Source organism: Engystomops pustulosus, chromosome 9, assembly GCF_040894005.1.
Source record: "Engystomops pustulosus chromosome 9, aEngPut4.maternal, whole genome shotgun sequence".
Lineage (NCBI taxonomy): Eukaryota > Metazoa > Chordata > Amphibia > Anura > Leptodactylidae > Engystomops > Engystomops pustulosus.
In genome coordinates, this window is record NC_092419.1 from 95,104,872 (window position 1) to 95,125,331 (window position 20,460).

Below are 20,460 nucleotides of genomic sequence, written 5' to 3' on the forward strand. Positions count from 1 at the left end.
AGGAATTGGCGGAAACGCCCTGGCCGCCCTATTTACTAATGTCTCTGCCAGAAAAGCCGTGGAGACTATAGCTAAAATCTCCCCCAGGTCTGACCGGCAGGGGGGAATTATAGACACCAGTCTTAATTATCTATTAATTATCCTAATGGAGCCTGATAAGACAATAGCTCTTTATTGGGTCAGGACTTGGGACCGTCCTAGTGTTCTCAGGTTCTCTGTTGGGCCAGTCCAGGTTGAACCTTACCCCATGTTTGATCCACTCCATTGCCTGGCCCAGGATAGTTATACAGGTTGGTCAGGTGGATCTGTAAGATTAGAGCAGGTAAAGCCAACTGGCCTATTGAGGCTCATGGTCGTGGTGGGTAAGGCAGTGGGATAGAGAGCCAAGGTGCCCCAGCTGGTAGGGTGATGCTGCTACAAAGCCAATTATTATCACTCCCATAAGCAGTAAGAGAATGATATAAATTATCTTAAGTTTCTTTTGGAAGGTCATAACTTGGCCAATTCCTATTGAATCCTAAATAACACTGAGCAAACATCTTTTTTGGTTATCTGTCCCTTTAAAGGGAACACATTGCCAGGTTTCTCATTTTTTGCTACATACACAATAAGAGAAGAGAGCCCTGGCAGCCGAGAGCACTGAGCCGATTCACAAGTGCTGTAGATTGTGAGCGGATGACAGGCTAGAGCACTTGTCCGCGGTATTAATGAATAGCATAGTATAGGGGTGTAATTATCATCTCTACAGCACAATGTATATCCGTAATTCACAGCGACACGTCTGCGCTATTGAGCTGCATGCAGATAATTAAGTGAACCTCGGACCCAAATGTACGTAAGCGGGAGGAGATAATGGGACTCGTACTCCTACCAAATACATGAAGAATTATGACTTATTATTGCATTAAATGACATGTGGCGTGTAATGGAGATCACCGGGAAAATGTCTTATTCTCATGGAGATAAATTAGCACATGGGCGTCACAAAAACAGGTCATGTGACTGCGGTTCAGCATCTGGACTGTAGCAAGCAATGGGGTCCCAACATGAGAGAATAGTCATGTATTATGCTTCTGACATATCTGTCTCTCTCTAACAATGATTAAAGGGGACCTCCATCGACCCCAACTCCAACTTGTATCTCTTCTTCTGATTCTGGTTTCCAACCCCATCCCCAAGAAATCAGTGCCATTATATTAGTCACCCAATATGCTAAGTGTGATTTTTACTGTCAGGTGGGCAGTTCTGGGCTGAAGCAGACAGCCCAGGCCCTGCCCCCCTGACAGTAGAGAGCCTAATTATCATATTTGATGCTGAAAGTGAAGAAGGTGAAAACTCCTCTTTAAAAGAGAGAAGTCCCTCTGACCTATATCCATTAGCTATATTGGACAACTTTTATAAAGAACATCCTGCAGGACCCGGCACAATGTAATATTCCAATCATCCAGTGGTGTCACTGTGGGAAAAGGGAACACCTCCCCAAATGACAAGTGATCGTCTGTGGTCCCAGCAACAGGACAATTGGTTTTGGCTTATTTTTACGTGGACCTTCTAAACAGAGTAGACACCACTTTAATCCTGTCCTGATGTACCAACACTGACCAATATCTATTATGAATATGAAATTGAATTATTTTGGAAGAAAGTTGACAAACAAATGTATTATGGTCAGTCACAAGGTTTAACGGGTGCTAAATAAATCACCTCCGAATACACAGGGAGAAGTAGATAAGAACCTCGTAAAACGCAAAGCAATAACTGAACATTCTGAAGCCTCCAGCACCATAAAGAAAGGTAAGATATAAAACACTATAAATAACACAAAGTGTAATAGAAACCCAATTAATAATCTATATGGGTTAGTTATCTGTTACTATGGTGAGATTATAAATCTAGGGCATCTATAAAATACCTTTAGGGGAACCTGTGCACCAGGACAAGCCCTCCCCCCTCAGTCCTATTGTTATAGAGAAGCCAATACTGTACCTATTCTTAATAGTATGCAAGTCAGGTCATGAGAGCCCCCTTGGCACTACCGATTGGCTGTGAGGGCTCCTCGTGGGCGTAGCACATAGAAAAACTTCCATCCCATGCATACTACTAAATCAGAAGTCAGTGATAATCCAGTTGCTTTATTTTACATCGATTTTTCGGGATTTATGTTGTTATTTTGCCACATTGGTTGTCAGAAGCATTTTTCAGGACGTAAATATCTAAGAGGGTTGGTCATTACTATGAGATTTTGGTTGGGCTCTGTCCAGCACTACCGCTGATCAGCTTGGACAGTGGAGATCCAGAGGAAAGCACAGCTCTGTGCCATATGTTGTGGCCCTAAATGGTACTGTAACTCACTTCTATTTACTTTCTACTGGGGCCCACTGTACAATGGCTGGTTGGTAGCCCCCTGGCACTCTTATCTGGGGTATATAACCTGTTGTATACAAAAATCTGTTTTTTCTTCAATAGACATTACCTCTCCCACACAATGACGAAGCCTGGTACTAAATAGAGATCACCCATAGGACCACACAAAGCTGGAGCTGCTACACCCTTCTCTACTAATTTTTCATCTCTATATCTCCATATCCGGTATTTTTAATGCTAACACTTACCTTTCTCATATAGGTGTCCCTCTTGTTTGCAAATTTCTCAAAGCGAATATTATTCTCACAATGCAAAGCCGAATGTCAGACGAAACCTTTGTGTAATCATTATTGGATTATACAGGATCCAAGAAATTGTGGAGACTATTAAAACCAGGTCAATGTCCCATTGATGGGACTCTCTCTGACCAACGTGGCCTTCTCTTCACTCAAAAGACATGGCTAGGGTTTCTCCTGCTGTCCTATAACATTTTGGGTGGTCAGTAGGTCCAGACATTGCTCTTATGTAAAGAATTCTGGATATGGATCCTTTGTCCCAAACTAAATGGTCTTCAGGTGTCTTCTTCAGCCTATCCAAAGCCACCGGACATTCCAAGTTCCAATTCCGATATCACAGCAGCCTTCCTTTTTATCACAAGTCTTTGGCGAGAAGGCATCCAGGTGTTTGCCAGTGTGTCAGGTCAGATGATACCACCACTTGCTCCTCGCTGAACAATCAAAGATGTTGTACGTTTGATTTTTTTGGAGACCTTCCAAGACAAAAACAGATTTGTAAGACTAAGACCATCATGGAAAACCGTGCACAGAGGATCTCACCACCCATTTCCCTATAAATATACTCGTTCAATTTCCTCCTTGAGCCCCTTACATATCTACATGCTGTTAGCAAGTTTCCTATTGACATGACCTCAGCTTTTGCAGAGGATGTGACACAATCGTTCCATGTGCTGAGTGAGCTCCTTCATTACTCAACAGTGCTGACCATGGAGATGAGGCCCTCGCTGGGGAATTTCAAAATTAGGTTCCTCTCCTCCTATGGACATAGTCAGACCTCCCTGTATTTACACCTTACCTTTTCCTAGGATTGGCATTACCATATAGTTATGTTCAAAGTCTAGTGTGGTGCTGGTGCAAGATGGACCTCTTAAAGATGGACCCCTCCACTCAGAGGGATAACTAAGCCCCAGTGCAAAACCAACTCATGTTCCATTCATATAACAGGAGTTCTCCATGGCATTGGGAAAATAAGGTTTCATCAGGACTACCCTTGTTCATACGATGAAGTGCTAAGATCTATCCACCATGGATTAACAAGATCCCATCATGATCTACCTAAAGACCTGGGAGGTGTATAAGCCATGATAAATGTAGCCCAACGTCTTCCTTATCTTCATACAAAAGTTGAAAGTACTTAAATCGAGGAGGTCAGTTCAGTTGGAAACGTGCAGTCAGGGTAACACAGTCCTCCTTAAAGGGGTATTCTAGAATTTTCTTAATAAGTCACTGATCCCTAGGACTGATGATCCATGTCAGATTATTGGAGGTCCGACACCAGGCACCCCCACTATGCGCAATGCCAAACATTGAATTGTGGCTATGTCTGGTACTGGAGCTAACTTGAATTGGATTGAACAGACCTAAGGATAGGGGCGTAACTTGAAGGGGTGCAGAGGTTGCGATCGCACCAGGGCCCAAGAGGTTTAGGGGGCCCTTATGGTGTCAATTTCCCATATGAGAAGACTATTACTATAAACCATACATTATAGTCGGGGGGCCCGGCACAGACTTTGCACTTGGGCCCATCAGCTTCTAGTTAAGCCTAAGGATAGGTGTTGGAAAAACAAAATCTGGAATATCCCTTTAAACTCCAGCAAGACTAAGATGAATAAAAATCTACAGGTAATTGTATTAAAACTGTTAGATATTTCTTTTTATGTCATATCATAATGTGTAGAAGCAGATTGTACTAGTATATGGAAGCATAGTATTTATATTTTACTTTTAGGCTTTTGGGGTTTTTTTTATGAGCTCTCAATACACAAAATCATGGCTGCGGAGTAGGCGAGATGCTCTGCATGAAAGAATATTGATTTACCCAGGCATTCACGGAGCATGTAACATACACAGGCTCTATTATATCTCCATGAATAGGGACATGAGGACTTTCCAGGAAATATACAAAACCTGAAAACAACAGGTAATTATCTTATTTACATCCGAATAATGAATAAATCCTACCTCTCCCCGTCCTGGATGTCATATATAATATATTATGGCCTTATGTAAGTGCCATGTCCCTGCTATAAAACTGCTATTCTGTGCTACAGGGACCTTATGGGTCCTTTAGGCACCAGATTCACCTTGTTTGTACTATACAGGTTTGGTTTCTGATCCTTCCCAACACATTGGATTGCCAAGGAGCTGTATACAAAGAGTAAATAACCGACTAATATATTTCTATGGTTACAGATTAGTCATCATGTGAACAATGACTTAAGGAGAATTCATCCCGAGGTATCTGGCCAGCCTTATAAGACGTGATATTTGCTTCCATGGCTCGTGCCCAGTGATGTCGGCAATAGCGGATTAACACAATTGTAAACCCCAGAGTGATGCCTAATCCACATGTTCCACATAGTTCTAGCTGTTGCTTTATCCCCCCCCCCCCACCCCCCATGAAAACCTCATGATTCATTAACATTCATCCCGGAATATGTTAAACTTTAATTAACCACATCGTCAATCCTATGCAGAGATCTATTAATAAATTCTGCACGCCTTGCCTTACAGGAACTGCTATAGTCAGGGGCTGCACAAACGGCGTTCAGCAGGCGCTGGGGGATATGTTTTATCCTTATTGTTGGTTACCCGTCCCTTTAAGTGGACTGTTTAGCCCATTGGTTTATTAGAGGTCATAGTATATGTGTTGCATGTGTATTTTGTGTGAATTCCCATTTTATACAGATAATGGCGTAAAGCTTCTCCCGTTTTTTTTTTTTTTGCTTCTTTCTTCTCCTGCAGTGGGCAGTGTTGTCGTCTCATGTCCTTGTGTAGCAGATAGATAAGGAGGGAGGAGGCTAAATAATAACTACTTATATACCCAGAGGATATTTCACTGCAAGGTGATATGATTCTCTAGTGTCTGTAAGGAGTTAAGTCATTACAAACTTTATCAGCTTCTCCTCAATGTGTCAATGTGAACAATGAGCCGATTTATACTCACAGCAGGTTGAAAAGGAGGAAAATACTGTACAAAGAAACATTTGTTCCTTTATTAAAGTATATCACAGAGTTCACAATTATCATCTTCACTATGGGTGTATGCAATATGCTTGCAATTTATACAGGGCTTTAGAAAATTTTTCGACATTTGTGTAACTAAGGGGTGTGGCCTAATGAATGAGTATTTTTCTGGCATAAACTTAACAAACTCAACAAAATGTTTGTTCTCAGCACACCACATTTATCACTGAGAATATAACACTGAAATTAAACTGAGCAATTTATGATTGTCTACTATAACTTCCAGACATGTTATTAAAGTAAATCCACCATCAGGATCAAGAATTGTTAACCAAGCACACTTACATTCTGGTGTGTGGCAGGATCCCCTCTTCTTATGCAATAGTTTTTACCAAATTATGCAAATGACTCTGAGGGGCTCTGAGCTCAAATAACAGCTATAGAGCCTGGAGCATTCCAGGCTTATTTGCATAAATTGTAAACCTTTTGTTTAGTCAAGGGCATAAGGAGCTATAAGAATAGTGCCCAAGAGCCAGATTGGGCACACACCTGCATGGAAGTGTGATTGGATTACAATCCTGGTGGTAGATTTACTTTAACTCTGCACCAATTCGGAGATCTTTGGTGGTAAATATTGGACATATTGGGGCACATTTACTAAGGGTCCGTCGGGCGCATTTTCGTCGGGTTTCCCAACTTTTTACCGTTTTGCTCTGAATTGCCCTAGGGGCATGGACGTCGGACATCCCGACTGATTCGGACAAACTGCGGAATTTAAAAACGATATTGTGTCGCAAGATCAGCACTCACATGCACCGGGAAGAAGATGCTGAACTCCGGCGGACCTCAGCGGGGGAGCGACACATGCAGGAAATTGGATGCACGATCTTAGTGAATTGCGGCCGCTCCAAATTCTCGTCGGACAACGCACAGCAAGGATTGCGACGGGACGGGTAAGTAAATGTGCCCCATTGTTGGCCAGAGCAACTATTTGGGCCAGAGGCCTATTCCAAATTTTCGAATCATGAAATATTAGGGACGAGAATGCCTAATTCCCCATTGGATGTTTTAAACCACACGAAAGTATGGGCTGAAGACCCATAACATATATAACTGAAGCTGGTCTGCGGTTTTCAACTTTTTCTACAGGGAAACGCAATAGAATGAATCCCTATTTGGGCTTCTTTCTGGAAAGAGTTAAATATAAAATATAATATAATAATAATATAAAATATATGTACCTATGAAGATACCACAAGGGGGCGCTAACCGCATACATATGTATACAATTCCAATAAAAGCAATAGGACAATATTACAACATATTCATTGTCATTGGGGCTCATTTACTTACCCGGTCCTGTCGCAATCCCGCGGCGCGTTGTCCAACGAGGATTCGGGTTCTGCCGGGATTCACTAAGATCATGCGTCCGAGTTCCTGCAGTTGTCGCTGTTGCGCCGAGGTCCGCCGAAGTTCACCATCTTCTTCCGGGTGCATGTAAGTGCTTGATTTTGCGACACACTTCATTTTTTAAATTCCGCGGTTGTTCCGAATCCATCGGGTTTTCCCCCTTCGATTTCTGTAACGTGAGAGCCGACATGATTGCGCCGAAATCCGAACACTTGCGCCAAAATCCCGGCGGAATTTGGTGCAAAACGGAAAAAGTGCGGCCGCAGAGCCCTTAGTAAATGAGCCCCAGTGTGAGAGCTAGAACTTGTCCTAAATTAGCACTACTTGAATTAAATCGCCCAAGTATCATTTCAGTAGGCTCACTCCTTATGTTCCATATGAATGTTTGTGTTGTGTTATGATTTATTATATTTGTCCCCTATGATTTGTAAAGCGCTATGGAATATGATAGCGCTATGGAATATGATGGCGCTATATAAATAAAGATTATTACTACGTGTTCAAGCTGTTTGACACCTTAGGCATCCACTTTCAAGGGTATAATAAGATTGGCTACATTGGAAGGAGATAAGCGGTGTCCGCCAGCCACTTTTCTCTCATTGATACAGATTAATATGATTAACGTTGTGGCTTTGATGTCGATATCCTATATTCTCCTTGTTTTCTTTACCCAAAAGCTTCTAATTTCCATACTGGAGCCACAGACATGTACAGCTACCCCCTGATTTACCTATGGGGACCGTCTCATCCTATATATATGAGTGGTTGGCTAATGGACACTAAACCTGAAAAATCCATTTAGCCCATTACTCTCATCGGGTCCTCCCCATCGCCCTGGACAGTATGGACATTGTCCCCCTTGGGGGTGGATCATATCTGTGTCATCCTCCAGCTATGAGATAGTACATTACTTTTCTCACACCATTCACTCAAGGGATCCAAAAAAACAGATTTAATGCAGCAGCGATGCTCCTGGTTTAACAGTAGCTACAAAACACCACTAATCCTCCGGGTCCCATGGGCCACATTTGGAAGGAGGCAGGAGACTACATTTACAAGTTACTTACTATGAAGAAATCAATACAGCACTTCACTCCTAATCCACACTTAAGCTGCCCAGCTGAAGCAAAAAAACCCAAAGCACATGCATGCATGCCAGTATTTGTCAAAACTGGGGAACTCAAGCCCATCCCCCTTTCAGGAAAGGTTCCTTTTTTAACAAATTTGCAGGGATTGTTACTGAACGTTGGGGACTGTTGCTAACTATGTACATATATGTTCAGTTTGACCAAGTGTGCATGTGTTTTTAATGGAGGAAGGGAAATGAGCTAAAACTAAACTAAAACAGTCTCCTGTTCCCTAAAATATTCCCTAGTTTACCATACCAAGCAGTCCCCTCATTGGTATTTTATATAAAGCCCCCCTCACCCCCTATGGATTCATTAAATAGAGCCCCCTCTCCCCATGGATTCCGTACGTACAGCCTTATGTGGGCCCCCAGTAGCCCTGGGCCCTGGCACTTACCCAGGTATGCCCAGTGCTGACGTCAGCCCTGCACCTAGGGCCCACTGGTAAAATTGTTTATTGGGGCCCACCACTGTACAGCTATTACCTGATACTCATTTACAAATTCCTAGAATTTGTTCTAGTCCTTGACTTGAACTGTTATGGTGCTAGGACCCCAATCAGTTACCTGCTGACTGGCCTTTGCCTATAACTTAGGCCTTCTTAGCTCTGTAGGTCAGCCAATTAGAGCATGGGAGCCCACCAAGCCTCGGGAGCCCACCGGTAAATTTACCTGTGGACCAGTCTGGGCAAGGCTTAGGATGGTTGAAATATTACATATCTTGGGGCAAAAACTGCAATAGGGATTCCAAAATATCTCTGTGGTTAATAGCAACCAATCATAAGACAGCTTTCATTTTCCAGCAGTAGAATCCGAGATGGAAGCTTTGTTGTGATCTCTTGCTTTGGGCTTGTATCCTGGCCCTTAATAGTCACCCAGCTTTCCCAGGAACAGAAAATAAAGCAGAGCCTGTATCTGTGCTATTTGATGATATTTATCCATATCCCTTCACACAGTAATGAGATTATCTCTATATGACGGCGGGCACTGGATTTCATCCTGTAATTAAATTAGGCAGGGCTGACCATAGAGAACTGGCACGGTACCTGCTGATAAGGGGGGTATAGTATTCCCATTCATGTACATTTCACAATGAGCTGTGTGCAGATGACAGTCTCAGCTCTGCTACATCTATATCCGTATGCATGGACAAGATTAGGATATTACAAATCCTTTCTAGCCTCTGCCATGGCCGGGCACTGGATGGTATTGACATTAGCGGTGGCATCACATCATTGCATGTTGTTCATCATGTGAGTTTTCTCTGTCCGTACAGATACCAACTCGTGACAGAGCGCACACCGCCACACTGTGCCTGCAGCTGCAAGCCTGCAACAATGGCACTTCTATCAGGGGGTCCTGCGTGTAACCCCTTAACTACCACCACCAACAAAACCCCGGAGGATATCTCCTCTCTAACGGCATCATCGTCGCTAGCGTTGACCTTTAGTACAGGCAGCGATGGGGTTAATGTGTTTTGCTCCAAGGGAAGCAGCCCTGGAACATGCCCGCCATGGCTCTGCTTTTTCCTGGATGTGTAATTTCAGGTTCCTGGAACAGCCCGTGTCTCGTTTCCAAGGGCTGGCCTTATACACAGGACTTGGCAGGGAGAACATGTCGGGGCTGGTTTTGGGTTTGGGGCTGGTTTGAGGTGATGAAAGGCAGGAGGTTTACTACCTGAGCAAGCTACGACATGCCAGGCACACGGCTACCCACCAGCCCTGCGTACTATTAACCCCCATCATGCCAGATGTGATTGCACAACGGTGCAATAAAAGGATACCATGCCACTAAGACTCGTGCCCGGGTACAGCGGGAAACAATTACATCCACTGCTGCGCTGTAATGCCGGCAGAGCCGTATCAATTATCCAGCCGCCTGAAGGAAACTATGAGCAAAATAAGATGCAGAAAAGTGTTCCAGCTGATCAGGCCAAGGGATATTTATAGCCAAGCTGCACGTTCGGCCAACTATAAGCGTAGGAAGATTTTCACGCCTTTACGTATAACACAAGGAGATTGTACTCAACCCTTCGCTTTTCTTAAAGAAATGGAAATAATAGCCCCATACTCCTGGAGAGTAGGGGTCAAAGGGTATTAAATGGGCTTCTCCATGAAAGGTGGGGGACACATCTGTCCTTATATGAGTCTGATTTAAGTAAGGGGCAATGTATAAAACCATATGTTTCCAAAGGGTTCACAAAATTTATTTATTTTTTTGCATAAAAACACATTTTATATGGTGATGAGAAAACGATGCACAATTGTATAATACTTTCAAATATCCAGAAGAATTTGAAGTCAGAGAAACACAGGGATAATGGGTGTCCCTCACAATCCTATGGCGTGCTAAAATATCCATTATAGTAGCAATTAACAATCCTCTGTACTTGACAACTAGGTGTTACCCAGTGGTTACCCATGGATAGGTGAAGTTTAAGACGTTTCTTTGGCACAGGATGGGATTATTATTTATGTCCACTATGGTAGGGCTGGATGGGCAAAAGAGAAGTCAAGTTCGGGTCAAGGTCAGGGCTGTCGGAGTGTAAATATAAAGTTAGGCTCTGTGCACATGTCCATATACGGCAGGCGTGAGCTAGTTCAAAAAATGGCTTAGAGGTGCACTATGCAGAGGCACACAGAAGCACACCGTGTCTCATTGCACCACATCTAACTCATGAGGACGCGCTGCAAAAGATAGGGCAGGTCCTATTCTAACCCAAATTTGTGGCAGGGCCACTTAGCTCCCTATAAAGTGGAGAGGCTTAAGAAGCGTTTACCCCCACTCCCTTGTCCACCTGACCGCTTGCTTAGGATGTGTGTAAGGAGCCTTAGGAAACAACGGGTCAGGTAAAATGGTCAGAGCACAGAAGCATGAACCTATCTAGGAAGATCCTGGAAAGGGCAGCCGCTATGTTTATAGTCAAGGGTTGGCATGGAATGGCCAACAGATTTGGGGGAATGAACACTGCAGTGGTAGTAGCATTAGTCAACCTTCCCTGTGGGTAGCGAGGTCTGATAGACCTGATAAGCATGGACAACCAATTTACACTTGCAAGAATGGTGGTTATAGAGGTTATAGTCCAACAAGTCCTGAATTGAGGTCAATAAGTACCATGAACAGCCAGTATATAAATGTAATGGTACAGTATAGTATATCAAATCCTAAATTACTGTGTTATAAACGCTAGTCTTAATGAATCTCCTCCAATGTCTCTTCTCATCCAACGTCAGTATGGAAGACGCTACATGGAGAACTAACGTAGCTCCTCAGGCAGCAGAGCAACACAACCATAGTACAATGAAGGAATCTTTGGCATTGCTGGTGGTTTAACAACCCCAAACTTGGATCCCTTAAAAATATCACTTGGGTGACCCAGTGACGCCAGAGAAAGAAGAGCCAATATGGCTGACATGGCATGAGACAGCTGGCTGCGGTAGACTCGGAAAAAATGTATAGTTACACAAAAATTTTGGAGACCAGTTGGACTTTTTCTTTAGACTGAATGTCGTCCAAATAAAAGATTATACCCACAATAAACCATCAGTATCATTTGCCGGATTTCATTTTAGACAAATTCCAAAAGATCCCCCTGTAATTGTACTCCTCTGCCCTGGGTATGTGATGTTTGTGTTAGGGATGTCCCTGATTCCTAAAGCAGCCGAGAAGCTCTTGAACACACATTATGGAAACACAGACCTGGTTCCAATCTCTATAGTAAACAGATGTACTTCTTTAACTGTTGAGGGGGTTGATGTCTCTTTTACTGAATTAGGTTCTGCTAGAACATATTGTTTTGGAATGTGTTCATTTTTTAGCTTTTCATCCATTTTTTTATATTTTTAGTTTTATTATGAATGCTGTGTTTATCCCATACTACAATGCAATCTATTAATGTTTTAAAAGGCAACATTTACCTAGACCACATGTGTGGAAATTGGTGGCAAGTAACCCAAGTCATCTGTGTAGCCAGAGGTCATGGGTTTGGTTCAAGCAAGAACACCATTTGGATAACATCTGTACGTACATTCTTCCCGCAAATAAGGAAGTTCCTGGGTTCCTCAAGTAAATAAATCACACTGGTTACGAGAATTTTTGGGATTGGACAACCTCATTTGTTGATCTCATTTGCAGATCAACGTGGGGTTCTCTAAGTATGGGACACCACACAGTTTTTGCTTCTTTCCAAGCCAAGTCGGTACATGAGCACCAATTAAACAAAGGTCACCTACATAAACCATTAATTATTTACATTGGGCCTTCCAGCGGTTTCACAGGACTAAGTCCCACCAGGACGCTTGTATACAGCAGTCATTCCAGACCTTTTTTTTACCATGATGGAATGGATAAAAAATGTTCCTCCTCTGGGGGAACTCAACAACAGATTCATGCTTACCTTAAAAGGATTTTTACAAGGAAAACCATTTTCCATATTCCAAACACAGAAATATGGACATGTATTCTGCCCTGGAGCACCTTTTATAAGCCAATTGACCCACTCCATCCATATTTACCAAAGCCAGTCCTTAATTCAATGGCACTTATGTATAACATATAACGGAAAGCATATTTTTCCTACGGCTACACATACATGGAGATGGATCTACTGGCTTTCTCTAACAAGAACATTTATTGCTTCAGATCTTGTTGCCTGGCCAGCAACCCCACCAAAAATATGGTAGACCAACCATAAAGAGTAGAGTCCTGAGTAATTTCTTGAGTAAGTTAGGTTTGAGGAGATAATCCCTACGCCAGCAGCTTAACTACTGATGATTGCGAAGCCTTTTTTTGCCATCAGGAGAAGGTCTTGTTTCCTAAAATACAAGCCAGGAACTGAAGTTACGCTTGAGTGATTCTAGCCCAAATATATCAGGAGTTGACTTTCATGGGTGACTGTCCAAAGAAAAGCTCAAGCAGTAATTTAGGTCTGGCACCAGCACACTTAGCACCATATTGACCAGTGAAGAAACCAGAGTCGTGAATACTAAGAAACATCTGTGTGGCATTGACAAGAACATTTCCTGTAGTCACAGAAGAAGAATACAAAGAGAAGAGAGAAAATAACTTCCAATGTCTGAAGGATTCTGCAGGTCATAATTTGGATGTTGCCAGTGGCTTATACTTTATTGCTACAGCTGCTGGAGGAGAACATCTCAAGTCAAGCTCATCTAGACATTTCTTTCAAAGTCATTTTAAAAATTGCAATTAGCTTGATGATAACAAACGTGGCTATGACATTGGTGGCACCAATATTTTCTTCCACACCTGAAAATAAAAATTGCCAAATCAGGCAGCAACATAAGAGACAACCAGGATGGAGAAGTTCCGATGGTTGAAAGAAGAAAAACACAACTCCAGGATTTGATAACTTTTCTTGAAAATGCTCTATACAGTTTAAGTCATGGCAGACAGTAGAGGAATTAAGGGGATCCCATGAACCCTTCTTGTTAGGGAACAAACAATTCTTGAGCAACTCTCACCATAGTGTGAGTTTGAGAAGTAGAATAATAATGATATTATGTTAGGTCACGACTTGACCTATGTCAAACTGACCCACCAAGGTGTCAAAGGAATCTACGTCGGGCCCAGACAATAACCTAATGCAGGACCCTTAAGATACAGCAGAAGACAACCTAATTTGGGGCATAGTATGGTCTATCCACCAGGGGATTAGAATGGGTGGGTTAGCAGAATAATTTGATCCAGTGGAACCAAAGAACAACAATGGGCCTGACCACACTTGCATGAGTCAAACTGCCTTTGTTTGCCCCCATTAGTTGCTTGTAGCCACCAACCAACTAGTTAGACATATCCATTAACATCACACCTTTCAAATAATTTGGCTGATAACCACAAATCCAGATGCTTGTAGCAAAGCTGAGTGTTTGGACCTGCAGCGATCAGCTGGACTTACAGTTGGCTGATCATTTTCCCTGCAGTGATTCCCGAAGAAGAGAACATTACCATATATACTCGAGTATAAATAAGCCTAGTTTTTCAGCACAAAAAAATATGCTGAAAACCCAATCTCGGCTTATATTTGAGTAAAAAAAACGATATCAAAACTCACCTTTCCGGCTTCCCCCACTGCTGGTTATATACTTGGGCAGGGGGCTAGCTATATACTGGGGGATATGATGTGGCTGGCTATATACTGGGGGGCAGGTGCTGGCTATATACTATGGGGCAGGGTCCGGCAGGCTATATACTGGGGAGGCTGTGACCAATGCATTTCCCACCCTCAGCTTATACACGAGTCAATAGGTTTTCCCAGGTTTTTGTGGTAAAATTAGGGGCCTCGGCTAATACTTGGGTCGGCTTATACTCGAGTATATACGTGTACATTCAACTTATTGTCTGTCTTTGCTTTTTATTTTTTTATCTTGCCTATATTAAATTTATATTCCACAGTACATTACTATAACTTACTGTCACTCCGGTAGTAAGGTTTAGAATGTAATACATGGACAGAGCATGTCCACCAGACCAGGACTCCCTGCTCAGCAGGTAACTTCTGTCTGCCTTCTAAAGAGAATCCATAGCAGGGGGAGCAGCGTCAATGACATCAATATCATATTGAAGTATATTAAAATTGGTGATTGATATGAGACAATCCCTTTAAATAGATTGTACGGAGGTTGGCTCCTTTCTTATAAAAACAGCGCCACCCCTGACCATGGCTTGTGCTGGTATTGCAATTTATCTCCATTCATCTACATGCAGCTAAGTTGCGCTACCAGCACAATCCATGGTCAGATGTGGCACTGTTTTTGAAAAAAAAAAATCAGCCATGTTTTTCAGCCTACAGACAACCCCTTTAAGTCTCCCTAGTAAAATAAATCAGTACTTTTCATATGGCTAGCCACCAACCAGAGATATTTATTTCCCAGCAGCTTCCTCCACCCCCACACCTCCCCTATGAATTAGACGTATGGGAAAGTCATTTTAGGTAAGGGGTTTTCCAAAAAGTAGACACTCCCTTTCAGCGTGTTCACTTCATTTATGAAGTGCAAGATTATATTTTGTTAGTTTTTGTTTTGGTAACCACTTAGTAAACTGGAGACCAGACCCTTCCAAATTATTTCAAATGGGAATTCCCAGAGAACGAGGGGAAGATCTGGCAGAATAAATATTGTGTGTGATTTGTCTTTAAGACTCCATCATAACAAGAAGAAGACATTGAAGAATTCATTAGACATTTAAGAATGAGGGAAGGACAAACCAACCACAAGGAGGTTACATTAGGCTTGTAACAGAGCATCGCCTGTGATGTCTATCGTAAAAATACAATAAGATATCCTATTTTTAGGGGTCTAGTGTATAATGTGGCTTCTTCATGGATTTGTGTGAAGTCAATCGCCCTCCAGGCTATTCCCCCCTAAAATTCCATTTAGTGGTTTCACCACTGCATCACATCCCGGCACAAAGTCTCCTTTATAACATCAGCCTGGAAGCTGAGACTGGGCAGGAATCTGCGTGAAGCTGTTACATCCCTACTTGTGAATCAAAAGCTTTACAGAGCATGGAAAATGTGCTGCTCGCCTCCGTACTGGAGAGAGGGAGGAAGAGCAGAGACAGAGGGGAAAGACACAGAGGGAAGCGGGAGAGAGAGAAATCTGAGATGGTAAAGAATAAGGGGGAAGAGAGGAGAAATGGAGAGCGTCGGAGCTCCCAAACCTTCCTGTCCATGGCCAGATCTATCTACCATGAGTGAACATTTTTATACCTAAGTAGAATTTATAGCCACAATCGAGAAAAAGGCATCCATTGACTCCAAAACAACTGGATGCGAGGATCCATTGACCTCTCTGCTGGCCATAAATTAATGAATCAATGGACAACCACAATGAAGACAGAGTAAGAGTAGAGCTAAAAAGTCTTATTATCCTCCGACTTTTTTATGTTAACATTTCCAGGCATATGACAGATCTGGGAAGGCATCTTTCCCAACATCATCACCACCGCATTTATGGAACTAATTTTAACCTCCTGGCAAGCGCAAGGACATATTTGGTCCGTCCTGCATACATATTGTCATCATTTCCTTTGGATTCCTCAACTCGAACAACATAATGTTTGCCCAAACACCCACATTGACAAACATCAACACATTTCCCAGAGATCTCCAACACTCTTTCTACCGGCCAAAACAATAACTCCTATTAACTCTCCCGTCCTCACTTGACCACTTTGTGGTGCTCTATATTGTTAATTTGAGGGTTTCCCGGGGGATGGTAGATGAGCAAGGAGCAGCCAAGAACTCCTACACTGTGTATAGTCCATTTGGTACCAATTCTCGTGCTCCTGTCTGTTTTGAATTAAACAGAAAATACTACAGAAGCCACCGGGGAAAGAAGGGTAGAACATATTAATGTCCAAAACATCTGGATTTTACGGGTTACACTTTACTCATCCTGACTATGAGAACTTGTGTAAAGTCTACTACGCCCCTTAGCCTGAATTTATTAATGGTCACATATTGATTTCGAGATTCTTAGCTTTAGCGTTTACTTCCATCCATTCCTTAGGTCATTCCTTACATCTTTACATCCTTCTCCATTCCTCTGCCTTCCTCTATCCTTGCTTTCTCCACAGATCCTCCACCCTCCCAGCGACGACGGACTTGCAGTTCCCCCGAGCCCTTACGCCCACTCCAGATGCAGAAGGTCGAGTCCCGGTATGGCAATGTCTTACCTGGCAAGCTGGGATAAAGTCCACTCTTGAGCCCGGTGGCTCTGGTACACGCAAAGAAGGTTTACGATGACCAGAAAAGGGCGAGAGAACCTGCCTCAGTCTTTTCCCTCTTGTCTTTGCACGCTGGCAGGCAAGCAAGACTTTTAATGATTTCCAGCACAGCTTGGCTGCTGTGTTTCCTCTTACCAAAAAAAAAAAAAAAAGAAGCAAGCCCCTGTTCCTCCCTCCTCCGCTCCTTCCATCACTCCCCAGTATCCTCCTCCCGATACACGTGCAAGCTGTATACAACCTGAAGCCCGGCCTGCTGCTCCATACTGGCTGATCGGGGATTCAGGGAGGGGTCTCATAGTACCAGAGGCCTGGGTTGATGTCAGGTTACACAGGAAAGTGGGGGCCTGGGGATTTCTGAGTCATTTTCACGACTGAGCCTGTGTAATGATCATCTTCAGGAATGAGACAGAATTAACTCCTGCATTCCTGCTGGGGCCTTCTGGCCAAGAACCATAGATTCGTCAGTCAAGATTTTGGCAAGGTTTTGCAGTAAAAAAAAAAAAAAAAGTTGGATAAAAATAATGTATCGATTGATTCCTCTGTGATTTTCATACGTTTTTGATCTGATTCATTAGCGTGTTGCGTTTTCCCCGCACGTTTTATTTTGCACATTAATGTGTTATCCTCGCGCATAAAACACGTGAAAAATCTTTTCTACAGCAATGGATCAGTGAAATGTGCACGGTGGCTCAGAGTGCAATGTGATTTTGATACATGGGGCGTCCTTAAAAAAAAAACGTGTGTGTGAAGAAGGCTTCTTGGAAGGGACCTCCACACAACCAAGGAATTTGCTGATTGCTAGTTCCTGTGATCAGCATGTAAGGGTTATTGAGGAGTAAAGTGCTAAAACATTCAAAATATACATAAAAAACCGCACTAAGGCAAAATAATACAAGAATCCTGTAACCATAGGTAATATGAGCAGAGTAAATTACCTAGCGTAAGTGTACAATCCAAAGTTTCTCAAAGAGCATAGATGTCTAATATACATGTGTGCGACATATAAAGCTCATCGGATGGGTGTAAGGGGCGCCAGGTAACTTTCTTGTCCCTATGAGGACCCCTTTACCTCCCGCCCTTACAAGGGCGGTCCACATCTGTCCCTGTCATGAAAAGCATGCACCATGTAAACGTCATATTTACGCGTTTCGTCTTCTGACGCTACAGAGGGATTCAGGTGTAAATGCTGGTGCCCGCCGTCCTGTGAGCTGGCTGGGCGTAGGTCAGACTAATAATGGCATGTAGGTGTCGTAGGGCTCGCTGTAAGCTCAGCTCCAAAAAAATTATAAACTTCTCACCCCCAGTCCTACTGTTGGACTAGGACATCCGATATATATGCAGGCAATCTACCGTATATACTCGAGTATAAGCCGACCCGAGTTTAAGCCGAGGCCCCTAATTTTACCACAAAAAACCTGGGAAAACATATTGACTCGAGTATAAGCCGAGGGTGGGAAATGCATTGGTCACAGCCTCTCCAGTATGTAGCCTGCCGGACCCTGCCCCATAGTATATAGCCAGCACCTGCCCCCCAGTGTATATAGCCTGCCAGCCCCTGCCCCAGTGTATATAGCTTGCCAGCCCCTGCCCCAGTGTATATAGCTTGCCAGCCCCTGCCCCAGTGTATATAGCTTGCCAGCCCCTGCCCCAGTGTATATAGCCAGCCCCTGCCCCAGTGTATATAGCCTGCCAGACCCTGCCCCAGTGTATATAGCCAGCCAGCCCCTGATTTTACATATTTTTAAAACCTTATTTTCTCCTGTCTATGGGCACCTTGGATTAAGCTGGAGACACTTGCATCATCCCCTAGGGCAGTGATGGCAAACCTTTTAGAGACCGAGTGCCCAAACTACAACAAAGACCCGCTTATTTATCGCAAAGTGCCAACACAGAAATTTAATTTGTGATTTATACTCCTTCTCTGTCACAGTTTTCATTGATACCAGCACCTGAGGACACCAATAAAGCAGAAAATAGTCCCAGGTAGTCCTGTCACTTTAAAATAGCTCTGTGCACAGCAAGTCCTGGGCTGTCTGGGACTGCAGGAAGATACCTGGAGTCATCTCTGGTGATGGCCTGAGTGCCCGCAGAAAGGGCTCTGAGTGCCACCTCTGGCACCAGTGCCATAGGTTAGCCATCACTGCCCTAGAGGTAACAAGCATCGGTTATAAGACAATAATCTGGTGGTAGATGTTCTTTAACTTTGGGTTTAAATAAAGGTCAATGGACAAATTATTTTAAGAAATTAATAACTATACTTGCTCCATGTCTAATCACAATTATCTTGATTATGTGATTATTTTCACGTATATATAGGTATATTTTTCGGCCATAACAAGCCTAAAATTGTCTTCATCCTTAGGTTGAACCGGGAATATCCATCTCCTTGCATAGTTTCATGTAGATTATTCACAGATGTAAGAGCACTAGATTCATCTACACTTACCACATCCATCAAGCACCCCCATAATTACACACCTCCTGCCTCTAGGAAGGCCCTGTCCGCTTTAAAGGCAATTGTGACCTTTGTATGGATAATACTTGTCGAACAAGATTACACATCAGCACTAAAAATAGTCACAATTAACCACTCCAGAGCTGCGCTCCTAAACACAGACAGCCCCCAACTATGGTGGTCAAGGTTGTCTGGCGGTTCACCAGTCCAAGCAACTCTACTCATGGTACTTCTGCCTTCATCTTTAAAGGAAACCTACCACTATTAAGATAGATCGGGTGGTAGGTGCCGCTATTGTATGTGAGAATAGCCCTTTTAAGGGCTAATCCTCACATCCCTTGTATCTTTCTTTGTATAACTTTTATTTCCCTAGTATGCTAATTTTCTAAAGCGGCTACTGGGGCGTGGAGTAGTCGGAGCTGAGGCTACACGGCGCGTCACAGTAGCCTCTTTGATCCTCCTACCGGCATATCTTCGGTGCGCAGCTACGAGGAGCTGCGCGCCCTCGTCTGCGAAGCTGTAGTTCTTCTTCGCATGCGCAGTAGCTCCAGACTCTGAGCAGTGAGCGTGCAGCCGCTGGCCTGCGTTCTGTGCATAACGCCGGCTTCGTGGACGAGGGCACGCGCCATAGATATGCCGGTAGGAGGATCAAAGAGGCTACTGGGACGTGGAGTAGCCGCGCCGTTTAGCCTCAGCTCCGGCTACTCCACTTCCCAGTAGCCGCTTTTGAAAATGAACATATTAGGGAAATAAAAGTTATAAAAAGATACAGGGGCCATGAGGATTAGCCCTTAAAGGGGCTGTCCTCATGTTTAATAGAGGCACCTACCCCCCGATCTACCTTAATAGTCCGTAGTGGTAGGTTTCCTTTAAGCTCAGTTTTCCCATAGGCGACCCTGACGTTTGTACAACTTCACCTCCAATATGTATTTTTATCCTCTTGACCTGACTTCTCTCTGACACCAATACCAGGACTACTCCAAGAGGTAGAAACCTGTTGACCAAGTCCTACAGAAATCCAGATCCCTGTGATGGGGCTAAAGGGTGAAAACTGATGGGGGCACTTAGACAACTCACTTGCAAGTAGTCCAAATCCC

At 43.4% G+C, this 20,460-nt stretch overlaps 1 protein-coding gene across 1 annotated transcript in view; it reads right to left on the reverse strand.

Annotated features, from left to right (window-relative positions):
- The window catches only part of DUSP9 (dual specificity phosphatase 9), a 30,285-nt gene extending 13,232 nt beyond the window's left edge, over positions 1-17,053 (reverse strand). Inside the window, exons 1-2 of the mRNA XM_072123980.1 lie at positions 16,858-17,053; positions 2,613-3,133 (exon numbers count right to left, since the gene is read on the reverse strand). The gene's annotated coding sequence lies outside the window, so the exon portion shown is untranslated. The remainder of the gene's footprint in view (positions 1-2,612; positions 3,134-16,857) is intronic.
- Between the last annotated feature and the right edge of the window lie 3,407 nt (positions 17,054-20,460).